Source organism: Diospyros lotus, chromosome 11, assembly GCF_014633365.1.
Source record: "Diospyros lotus cultivar Yz01 chromosome 11, ASM1463336v1, whole genome shotgun sequence".
In the NCBI taxonomy this organism is placed as follows: Eukaryota; Viridiplantae; Streptophyta; class Magnoliopsida; order Ericales; family Ebenaceae; genus Diospyros; species Diospyros lotus.
The window spans coordinates 22,755,208-22,766,697 of NC_068348.1; positions in this window are offsets into that span (position 1 = coordinate 22,755,208).

Here is an 11,490-nt window from a genome sequence, read left to right on the forward strand (position 1 = left end):
ACGCTTAACTTGGGAGATCTTTGTCAACATTTAGCCCAAAAGGTATCCAGCTGGTGCTGTTTCTTTCCTTACTTATCCTCGATATATACTATTCTCTTATGGGCTGCCGGGGTATTACATTCTCCTCCTCTTGAGCACATGACGTTCTCGTCATGCAACCTTACAACTGGTCCCAGATCTCCTCCCGATGCATGGCCGATGTGGGATTCGCCTAAGGTGCCTACATGCACCCCCCATAGGGACTCAACGTCCTCGCTGAGGTTTGCCCCACCACCGCACTCAGAAGCTTGGGGGTCGGCTCTAATAAACCACCTGTAACATCCCACATCGAGCGATAGGAAGGATCAGAATAACTTACCCTGATGGGCTACGCGAACTTCTCAGAGGGGTCACCCATCCTTGGATTACCCCAGGTTAAGCATGCTTAACTTGGAAGTTCTTTACCAACATTCAGCTTAAAAGGTATCCAGCTGGTATTGTTTCCTTCCTTACTTATCCTCGATATATACTATTCTCTTATGGGCTCCCAGGGTATTACAAAAGCAAGTTTGGCCTAGTTGCTCAAAACAAGATCCAAGCCCAACCCATTTTGGTCTAAGCCCATTAGCTCCTCTATCTAAAGCCCATTATTCTCTTTGTCTTTATCTAGCCTATTAGCTCATCATTCATCTCTATTAGCCCATTTCTCATCTTATGTGATCTAGCCTATTTGAAGTCGCTGGAGACTTGGTCGTCGCCATTCAAATCTAGGTTTGTTTTTTTCCTATTTTTTCCCTCACCATCTTCTCATATCTTCTGGATACCTAGGGAGCTTATCTTGATCTTTGTGAGTTTCTATCTGGTTCTTCAATGGTTATCTACATATATTGTTTGTGGGGTGGTTTTTTGGAGGGGGCGAGAAAATAGAGAGAGTGAGTAAGAGAAATAGCTAGAGAGGAGAAATCGAGTGGCTGCTGGTGTTCATTCTCGGGTTGGGGTTATTTTCTTCCAATTTGGACAAATTTGGGTTCGATCTAAGGTTGGTCTTTTAGGTTTTCCTTGGGACCGATTCTTGGCTTTACCTTAGTAGGTTTTGAACCGATCAATCTGAGGCTTGAAGCCCTGTTTTCATTTCCTCTATCGCCGGCGATTCACCAGAGCACAATAGAAAGTTCTTTTTCTTTGGTTTTTTGGTTTGTCGTTTTGATTTAACTCACAGTTTTGCATTTTTTCTTTGATCTAATTTTGTGGGTTTGTGGATTTTGCGAGGTTTTTTCATTACAACGATCGAAGAGGGTGCAACAACTCTTTGGTGGTGATGAAAGACGAAGACAACCGCCCACGTCATCGAGCCGTTGCCCGTCCACCTTCTACGCTATCGAATCAATCGACCCCTAGCCTCCCATAGCGCCAGCCTATATCTGCTTGCCCATGCCTAGTCGTTGTTATCGCTAGCCCTCCTAACCCCAATCAACGTCGTCATCGGCCACCAGCACGAGAAAGGCGAGCGAGCAATCGCTTACCTCCCACGCCGTCGGCCTAGATTTGTCCACCCATGCTCAGCCGTTGCTATCGACGCCCCCAATTGACACCGTTGTCAGCACAAGCATAGGGAATGCAAGCTACCGACCGATCTCTCGCCTCTCACGTCTCTGGCGACCGCTGATAAAGAGTAAGAGTGAGAATAAGAAAATGGTAATGACCATCAATAGAGGAATGTGAGACTAGGGGTTGGTCGGCATCTAGAAAAGATGGACCAGAGTTGGTCGATAGAGAAAAAGACGAGAGGTCGCACAGAAGACGAAAGATTGCCAGCAATGAGAAAGGCTAGGAAAGAGAGAGAAGAAGATTGCACGCACCTCAATCGTGCATGTAACTCATGTATTGACTTAGGTATCTAATATATTCAAAATTGAAAGTTGAGAGGGTTAATATTTAAACGAGTGAAGTTAAGCGGGTTGGGTGTATCTTTAGTCAATTAAAAATAATTATATAAATTTATTTTACGAGAAATCTAAATTGTTTCTATGAACACTTTATTCTTTTACAAGGGAGGCGTCATTGTTGAGTCCACTAGGGAGGGAGGGCATGGAGAAACAGATGGAGGGACTCCCACTGTCACACTATCATTGTAGTTGCCAAGGAGAGAATAAAAGGTATTTTGGTTGGATGTTGATTTGAAAGTTTATCATTGAGCTGACAGCTTCACGTCAGATATCATTATGATTAGACGTCAAATATTAAATTTAATTAATAAAATACTAATATTTAAGCAGATTTGTTAATTTATTGGGTTATCCAAACTTTGTTTATTTTAACTATTATAAAAATCTAATACGGGTTTATTAATGATAAAAGTTCAATTATCCTAACTTTTAAACTTTAAGAGACATATTACCCTATTTTCATAAGGTTCGTGTATTTTACCCACAAATTAAAAGAGTAGTACTAAAATGTTAACAATTGTCGTAGCAAATTATCACCATATATTTTTTTACATATTCTAGACAAATATATATATATATATGTGTGTGAAACTAGGTTAAGAAAAATTCAGATCTTTTAATTTTTAAGTCATTAGTTGGCTTAGATATCTTATATTTCACTCTGACCGAATTCAATTTAAAAAAAATTCTTGATTTATATTCACTAGAAATTTTGAATTAGAACTAATATCATTTCCTCGTTAAAAAATATTAACTAAGTAATATATACCCAACATACCCTAATTAATCAGGGATTATTTTCTTCGTATTTTAATTTTTAATTTTGAGTTTTAAATTTATTTTTAATTTTGTATTTTGAGTATCTGTTTTGACATTACTGAAAAAGAGTTCTTTTTGTCTGTAGTGTTTTTTGAGTTATAAAATTTTTAAACGTGTTTGTGATGAAATTTTTTGTAATTTTAATTTTTTTTTACAGAATTATTCAATTTTTTTGAAAATATATTTTTAAAAATATGAAAGTAAATACGTTTTCACTATTTTGAAAAAGTGAAAACGGTTTGAAAACAACAAAAAGAACGTGGTTTAGCTATTGATGTAGAATTTAGTTATGATCGTGTAATTTTGGAATTTTGGATGAACATTATGAAAACTTGTTGAATATATATAATAAACTTTAAATCATACATATTAGATAATCACACAAAAATTTATGTGTGAAAGTAACCTCAAATTCACCTAAGTTTGTACCCTAACTGAGATAGTAATTGTATTTTTCGGCACAAGTTTAAGGTGTATAAAATATATTCTACTCTTTAATCTTATTTTTTTGGTTAAATAATTAAATCTCTAATTAAAAAAAATAAAACTTAATTTTTATTTTTTAAACTTTATACTATGAATTAGAAATGATCATTTTTATGTTTCTTAATTTTTTTAAAAATGAATTCTGTGATTTTTTGAAATATAAAACATTAAGACATTTTTAGTTAAAAAATAAAAATTAAAAACTGAAAAATATTCTGTAAAACTGATCGGGACCTAAGGCTCTTAACAATTGTTATATATGAGAATACGTTATTAAGAACCATGTGACTAATAATTATATTACACAACTGTTGGGGAAAAAATTGAAGGAATTGAAGGTGGAATAGTAACAAAATGATGATGATAAAAATAATTAAGTTTAAAACGTGACGTCATTGTACTAAAGATAGATTCTGTCACGCATAATAATGATTATATTAAAAGTAACTACCACAAAGGATATAACAAGCCCTTGGTAATATTAGTTATAGAGCAATAGTAAAACAAGGTAACAGGAACAATAAAAAAATAAAACTCAATAAATATTGATACAAAAAAAGAGACAATAGAAGATGATAGAGAGAGAAAGGTTGTGTGTTGAAGATCATGTTTCGGAGACTAGAGATGCTATATTTATAGAGAAAAGTGAACAATTTTAACTCGTCAACTTTATGTCGTAATTTTAATAGTAACTTTTAGTTGTAATTTCAATAATGACTTCCAGTTGCAATTTTAATAGTAAGTTCCGATCACAATTTCAATAATGACTTTCAAATGCAATTTCAATAGTAACTTTAGTCGTAATTTCAGTAGTGATCTCAAAGTTAAAATTGTTATAGTCTTCCAAGTGTAATATTAATATTAAGTGAAATTGAATTTCAGAAATAAAAGAGGGCTCTAAGGTGAAAGAATTCCCTGGAAGTAGAAGAAAAAAGGGAAATGGAAGAAGAAAATTCTAGCAAACAAAAGGAAAACTTAAATAAATAATATAAATATCTTTTGAAATATATAACAACAACTTAATTATTATGTTATATAATACAATTTATATGGTAGATTGAAGTAGAAAAAGAGCAAGTAATTAGATTCTAATTATAGAATCCCCCATCCCAATCCATGAATATAATATAATCAAAATGTTTACACTAATGAAAAGCAATGAAAAAGCTGGGATGGTAGAAGACAGAGGGGATTAAGGTCTAGGCCATAGACAAAATGAATTATTTAGTAGGAGAATCTAGGAAGGAAAAGAAGAGAGGAGAGGAGAGGAGAGGATTCTTATTAAGGGGGAAGAACCAAAGGCAAGTCATGTATGAGTTTTCTGGCCAAACACCATTAATTTGGAATGAGATTTCATTTTGGGTGTGCTAATTAGCATGAGTGAAGGTTGCGATGCCCATGAATTCTTGGGAGAAAAATATCCAAATTTGGGAAAGGGTCCAAGCTAGAGAGCTGTAGACTGGGGGGCAAAGTGCCGGTCATTTCCGTGCAATATGCATTCCCACGCACGTACAGCTAGCCTGCCCTGCTCACTGCCAGTTCCATGTAACGACCATCCGCTGTGGTCGCCATCAACGGCCACTTCGGGCACCAGTCCAAGAGCCTGACTGGCAAACAACAAATCCCGCTCTTTTGTCTGCTTTCTTTCTTCTTTTATTGGATTGGAATGTCGAATCAGGGTGAACATTTTGATTTAAATGTTAAATTATTGGATCTTAAAAACTATTAAATAAATTATTTTGTACCTTCAAATTAGGGGTTATGTCAATCATTATTATTTTAACACCGTCCAATAAAGTTGAAATTTAAATTAAAAAAATCCCATCACAATCACCTCATCATACAAGAATTCTAGATCAAAACTACCAATGCTCTTCCTCCTAGTGCATTTGCAATATGGTTTTGCACTATATTATAATGGTTAAAATGATATTAGATTTGAAAATATAATGATTTATTTAACTCTTTTTAAAATACCATGACTAATTTGACATGCGAGTCAAAGTAGATTTATTTAGTGTTTTTACTACTTTGTAAGTAAGATTATATCACTTGAAATTAAAAGCATAACCGTTTATGTATGAGTCAGTTGTATGGCATCATCTGCACGGAGAATCTGTGGAAGGTGTTTGAATTTTGAAGAGGATGTCATGCATGTCCTCTGAGACTGTATTCTGGCAAAAGAGGTGTCGATGATGTTGGGTGTGGCTGCTCTCGATGGCCCCAATTTTTTTTTTTGTTGTTGTTGTTGTTGTTATGCCCATACAATATTGGTACTTATGTCAATTTGCTGCTATTGGTGATGGTGTGTTGCTTTTCCTGTCTAGTATTTGGATGATTTGGAACGGCTAGAATTAGAAATGCCAAAGTCATAGCAGAGGGTATGGTGATGAAGGAGGTCCAGGTTTATAACGCAAATGCCCTTGCGTTAGAAATGAAGCAGGTCGGCGCTACAGAGGGTCTGCATCATCCAGCTTCATCTCTCTCGTGATAAGGTGGCTTGGCGTTGTATGGGTAATCCAGGCCAAGCGTTGGCTGGTGGGGTGGTGCGTGACTATATATAAAGGTTCATGGGTGGTTGGTTATATATGTCTCCTCAGCTCATCTCTTTGTGAGTGTGATTTCAGATGTTTGGGTTTTCCTCCAAAGACTATGATGATGTTCTATTTCTCACTCTTTTCATGAGACAAATTACATAGCTGTCTTGCTCGCTTGGGTGATGATAGTCCTTCGGAGTTTCATGTTCTTGATACCTTTGCCTCTCTGGGGTTTCATCTGTTGTTGAAAAGAGATTTGAGTTATTTTGGGTTAGATTCATTTTTAGTTTCTTTTTATTTCCAATGTACCAGAAAAAACAAAAAAAAAGAAAACTTCAAACTAACTTACGTTATCATATCACCTACCAATAAGTTACCTTTTCACTTTGGCTACGATATCCGTGTGAAGGCGAATCCTGATGACCCGCCAGAGTCGTCGTCACGAGTCCGGCGACGACCACCGAGGTCGCCGGCAACGAAGAAATAGAACAAAAATTAAACAAATAATTAGAAATCAAAACCAAAACTGAACTTTCACAGCGTAGACTGAATGAATGGATAAGATAGAAAATGTGGAAAAAGATGGCGACTCAGCAGAGCCGCCGTCACCAGTTCAGTTGCCAAGAGAATCAAACAAAAATCTAACGAAAAAAAAAAAAAAACTAAAACTGCGAATTAAACTTCACATTGAATGCATAATAACATACATAGGATAGAGAATACGAGAAAGGAGGCGTCGTCTGGTCATTGTTCTCTTGTACGAATTACATCACGGTGGTCGCCATCGTCGGTCCAAAATGGAATTGGCAATGCAAATAAATCTAAGGATGAACCGTCATTCTTAGAAAAACAAAGCAAAGAAGTCGGCACCGAGCTGGCGATATTGCTTTATGCTGCGCGTTTGGACCACATCGCGCGCTCGCGAGAGCATGAAATTAAAGACCGTGGTGGTGGCGTAATGAATAAGTACAGAGAATCGAGTAGTGGAAATGGTGATGACAGTGACGGCCACTAACCACTGGCCGACTCTCTTCCCATAGGCTGCCAATTTCGGGACGTCTCTAGTGCCCAACCATTTCTCTACATTACACTCCATACCCTAAAGTTTAGTGAAAAGAATACAAAATATTTTAAATTATCAGGAATGACAGACCACTCTGTCGTTAAAAATAAAAAAAATCAAGTAGAAGGATTTTACAATCCTTTCATTATTAGAATAAATTATATTTTAACACTCCATAGCTCTAATAAAAAAATAGAAATATTATTGACATTTAAGCAATGATAGAGATCTCTCATGTCTTTATCTACACTTTTCTTTTATTATCATTACTTCATTGATGTTAAAAATTTTAATATAATTAAAATATTGTCATATTTTCTCTTTCATTCGATCTCTTTTTCTTGTATGGTGAACAAGCTAAAATTTAACTATTTGTTGGTCTCTCTCTTTGGTTTAGCACTGAACCAAAGGGAGAGAGTGTGAGAGATAGATTAACAAATTATTAGATTTTGGCCACTTCACTGAATAAAGGAGGAAGATAAATGGGAAGGGGGAAGAAAGAGAGAGAGAAAGAGAGAAAATATAAATGTATTTTTATTATATTAATTAACAAATTTTATAATAATAAAGGGAAAAGTGTAACTAAGAGCTATAAAGTTAGAGAATGTCATTATCATTTCTCAAATGCTAAGGATGTATCTATCTTTTTATCGAAGCTCAATGGTGTTAGGGTATAAATTAATCCCTTATTTTTTTTTCTCCTTTTCTTTTTCTCTTATCTTTTCCTTTATGCTATAAAGTTGTGATTTTCAATGACCAATTAATAGAATCCTCTTGCCCAAAAATAAGCCACAAACAACATGTTTTTTTCCTCTCTCTATGTGTGTGCATGCTTGTGTGCTACAAATACCATGGTTTCGGGCAATAAAGAGCCATACCCTTCCATTGGAAACAAACCACAAATGCCATGGGGGATGGGATTTTCTTTTTTTTCTTCTTTTCTTTTTCTCATTCTTTCTTTTTCCTTTGTCCACCATGTCTCATTAATGATGAACCCCATCACAATGGTCAATGGTGTATATGGAATAGAGACTTGTCACTCTCTCTCTCTCTATCAATCATCACATAACTCCTTTGGAGGCTTAACACATTGAATTCATGTATCTTGTTAGTTGCTTGAGATTTTGTTATTTTTTTCTAGGGTTTTTTTTTTTCGCAACCTCAAGATTAAGGGTTGGATTGCAATTTGAATTGCCATTGCATGGGAAAGCAAGAGAGACAAAAAGATCATACCAGAAAAGAGATAAGCAACAAGAATGGTGTTTCTCCATAGTGGCGGAGAATGATATGCATTTCATTTCTTTATCTCTATCTTTTCTCTATTTTGTTAGTTGAGTGTTGTTGCTAGGTTTGACATCGATGGTTAGGTCCCATCTTAGATTCAAGAAAGAGTGAGAAAAAGATAACAAAGAGAAAGAACAGAGAAAAATGCTAACATAAAAATGGATGGTGGAATTTTATTAGGAGAGAAAGAGTAGATAGAAAATGGTATTTTGGATATATGAAAATTTTGAAAAGTCAATTATCCTATAATAAGGGGCAAAGTGATGCATAGTTGATATAGTCGATGGCAGCTACTGTCATTTCCAATAATTGAGGGAGTTTTGTGTTTTTTTAATTAAATCTTAAGAATGTCAAGTATAATTTACCCTATTAATTAAGAGTAAATAACAATGAGTGGGTCTTAAATGTCTAACAAAAAGAAAAGAAAATTTTGGATATTTAAGAAATATCTTAAACATGTCTAGCTAGCGATTAACATGACGTGTAAACTAACCATTTTATGTAGGGGCGCGCGGAGCTAGATTTGAGGCCAATGCCAATATATTAAGGGTTAAAATATTATTAAAATAAATTAAATAAACATTAATTTTACATATGCAATTAAGTACAATTATATCAAACTAAGTGGAGTAATATATAACAAAAAAGTTATGCTTATAATAATGTTTTAAATATCCAAATATATTATTTTAATTAAGTATAACTTTCATATTTTAAAAATACTGTTTAATTATATATCATTACTAGAAACCGAGCACATGCATGGCGTGTGCAAGTCACTATAGAATAGTACATAAATTGTTCATCAACATAACGCAAAATAGAGATGTTCCAGGCTTAATAAATAGATAAAAAAGATAAAAACACATAATAACCTAATTAATTATAAAAATAAGGAGATGTACATGTGTATAAAAAAAATTACCTTTTGCCCTTCAATTTTTCCTTATTGCAGCAATAATCCAAAGTAAGGGTGTTTAAAAAAATCGGTGCACAGCGGAAATCAGCCATACCGAATTGGTCGACTTTTTATTTTTGCAGTCGAAAATCGTTTGGACATTGTACAAATTACGCAGTTCGCGGTACTGCGTGGTTTGTACAGTTGGCGGTTCAATTTTAAACCAAATTGTCCAAGAAAATATAAACAAAAATTATAAAAAATTATTATTATTGCTAAACAGATTAATTTGATAATTTGTTTATTTTCTAAACATGTTAATTGCATAATTCATTGCTAAACAAGTTATTTTCTACTTTCAATGTTGAAATGTTGTATGTTAAATTACACTGTTTTGTCTTTATTTTCTGTTTCTATTTATTTACCTTTGATTGTCTTTATTTACCAATATTTGTGTCTTTATTTACCATTTTTAAATAGCATTTTTAGTGATTTTAAGGTTCACTTGTATTAGATTTTTAAACTGTGGTAAATTGCACCAAACGAAACCGCAAATGCGGTGCGATTTGGCCGCACCCAAAGCAAACCGGTCTGGTTTGATTGAAAAACCGCATCAACGGTTTGGCGTGCTGAAAATAGTTTAGACCAGTCAAACCGTACCGCAGACACCCCTAATCCAAAGAGATGGAAAGATAATGTAGTGCAAGAATGTAAGAAGTGTAAAATAGAAAAAGAATACAAAAATTCTAGCCAAAATCTCCAAGCTAACACTTGGAGTGACTCTCCACTCAAACACCCCCATTTCTCCTTTCTTTTTTTAATGGCCAAACACCGTTTAATTGAAATATCCAAATTACCTTGTTAAATCTTTACAAATTGTAAACCCATCCAAATAAAAACCCTAACCTAGTTACTTTCTTTTCAATTTACCTTTCCATCTTTTGCAACTCATATCCAATAAACCCTTGTCGCTACCCAAGTTATCGTCACTGGCCACCTTTTTTACCACTTTGTTGGTTACTTCTGATATAATCGAATTGCTATGACACAAATATCTAAGATGGGGTGAATTAGGTTATTTAAAATTTTGATATGAAACTTGAAAGTTTTCTTACTTAAGAATGATAAAATTTTTGATGCAAGTTAAAGATAATTGAAAGAATGCAAATCACAATTTATGAAGTGAAAAGTAAGCGCAATTGAGTGACACAAGTGATGTATAGTGGTTCGGCTTAAACAAGCCTAATCCATTATCTTAACTCCTCACTAAAATTTTTTAAGCAAATCACTATAGCCCTCATATCACACTAGATAGACTCTCTAGCTCCAAGCTAGGAAATTATAATCCTCTTGCTCAAATAAGCAAGCCTTCTAGCAAAGTTAGGTAAGATACAACCTCATACTTAAACATAAGTAGGTCCTCTAACTATATAAGTTAGGAACATAAATTGAAATACAAGAGAAAAATATCTAAGAGTATACACTCTTAGTTACAATATAATCATAAACAAATTCAAGACTTGAAATCTAATTTTACAAAACCTTGAAATGAAGAGATTGAATACACCAATGAAGCACAATAATGGGTTAACACTTGGAAGCTTATAGATTGATCACTTGAGTAGTTTGAATCCTCATTTTTACTTGAATTTATAGTCTCTTGAAAGCCCATTCACGAATTTTGTTGTTGCAAGTGGAGAGAGCATTTGAGAGTAGTGGACAAACTAGCCATTAGGTGTTCTTGCAATAGAATCGGTTGATAGATGCAACACATTGGTCGACAGTTTAGTAAAAATTCAAATAGCGGTTGATAGTTTATTTGAAACTGTTGACAGATCCTTGTGCAAGTACTCTGTCTATCGACATACGCATAAGCATCGGTCGACAGATGACTTACAATTTTTGAAAACAATAAACTTGAGCATTCTGCTAGTCGACAGATACATGAACATCGGTTGACAGATAACTTGCATTCGAAGCAATAAGGCTGGGTATTCTATTGGTTGACAAATATATGAGCATCAATCAACAGATGAACCAAAAAATAAAAGATTGGTCGACAGATGGTTAGAGATTTGTCAACAAATAAAAGTCATACTCATGAGCAAACATTCTGCCAGTCAACAATCCTAGGGCAATTGGTCGACAACCAGAAGCTTTGCACACCAGAACGATCAACAAACTATTACCAACTGTCGATAGTTTGGCCAAAATTTGAAAAACGGTCAACATGTCACTTTGACCAGTCAACAGATGACCTTCCTTCTTTGAAAAAAATTGCCTCATTTTGAAACCATTTGAATAAAGGTTTAAGCAATCTTTTGAATGTAATTTTTCATAGCTATATGTATAAAGATTGATTTGATCATAATGGCTAGTTTTACAAAAACGTTTATTTATCTTAATGACAAATTGTTTTCAATAACGGATTCAAAAAACCAAATATCGTTTTTCATCATCAAAACTAATCACTCAAGT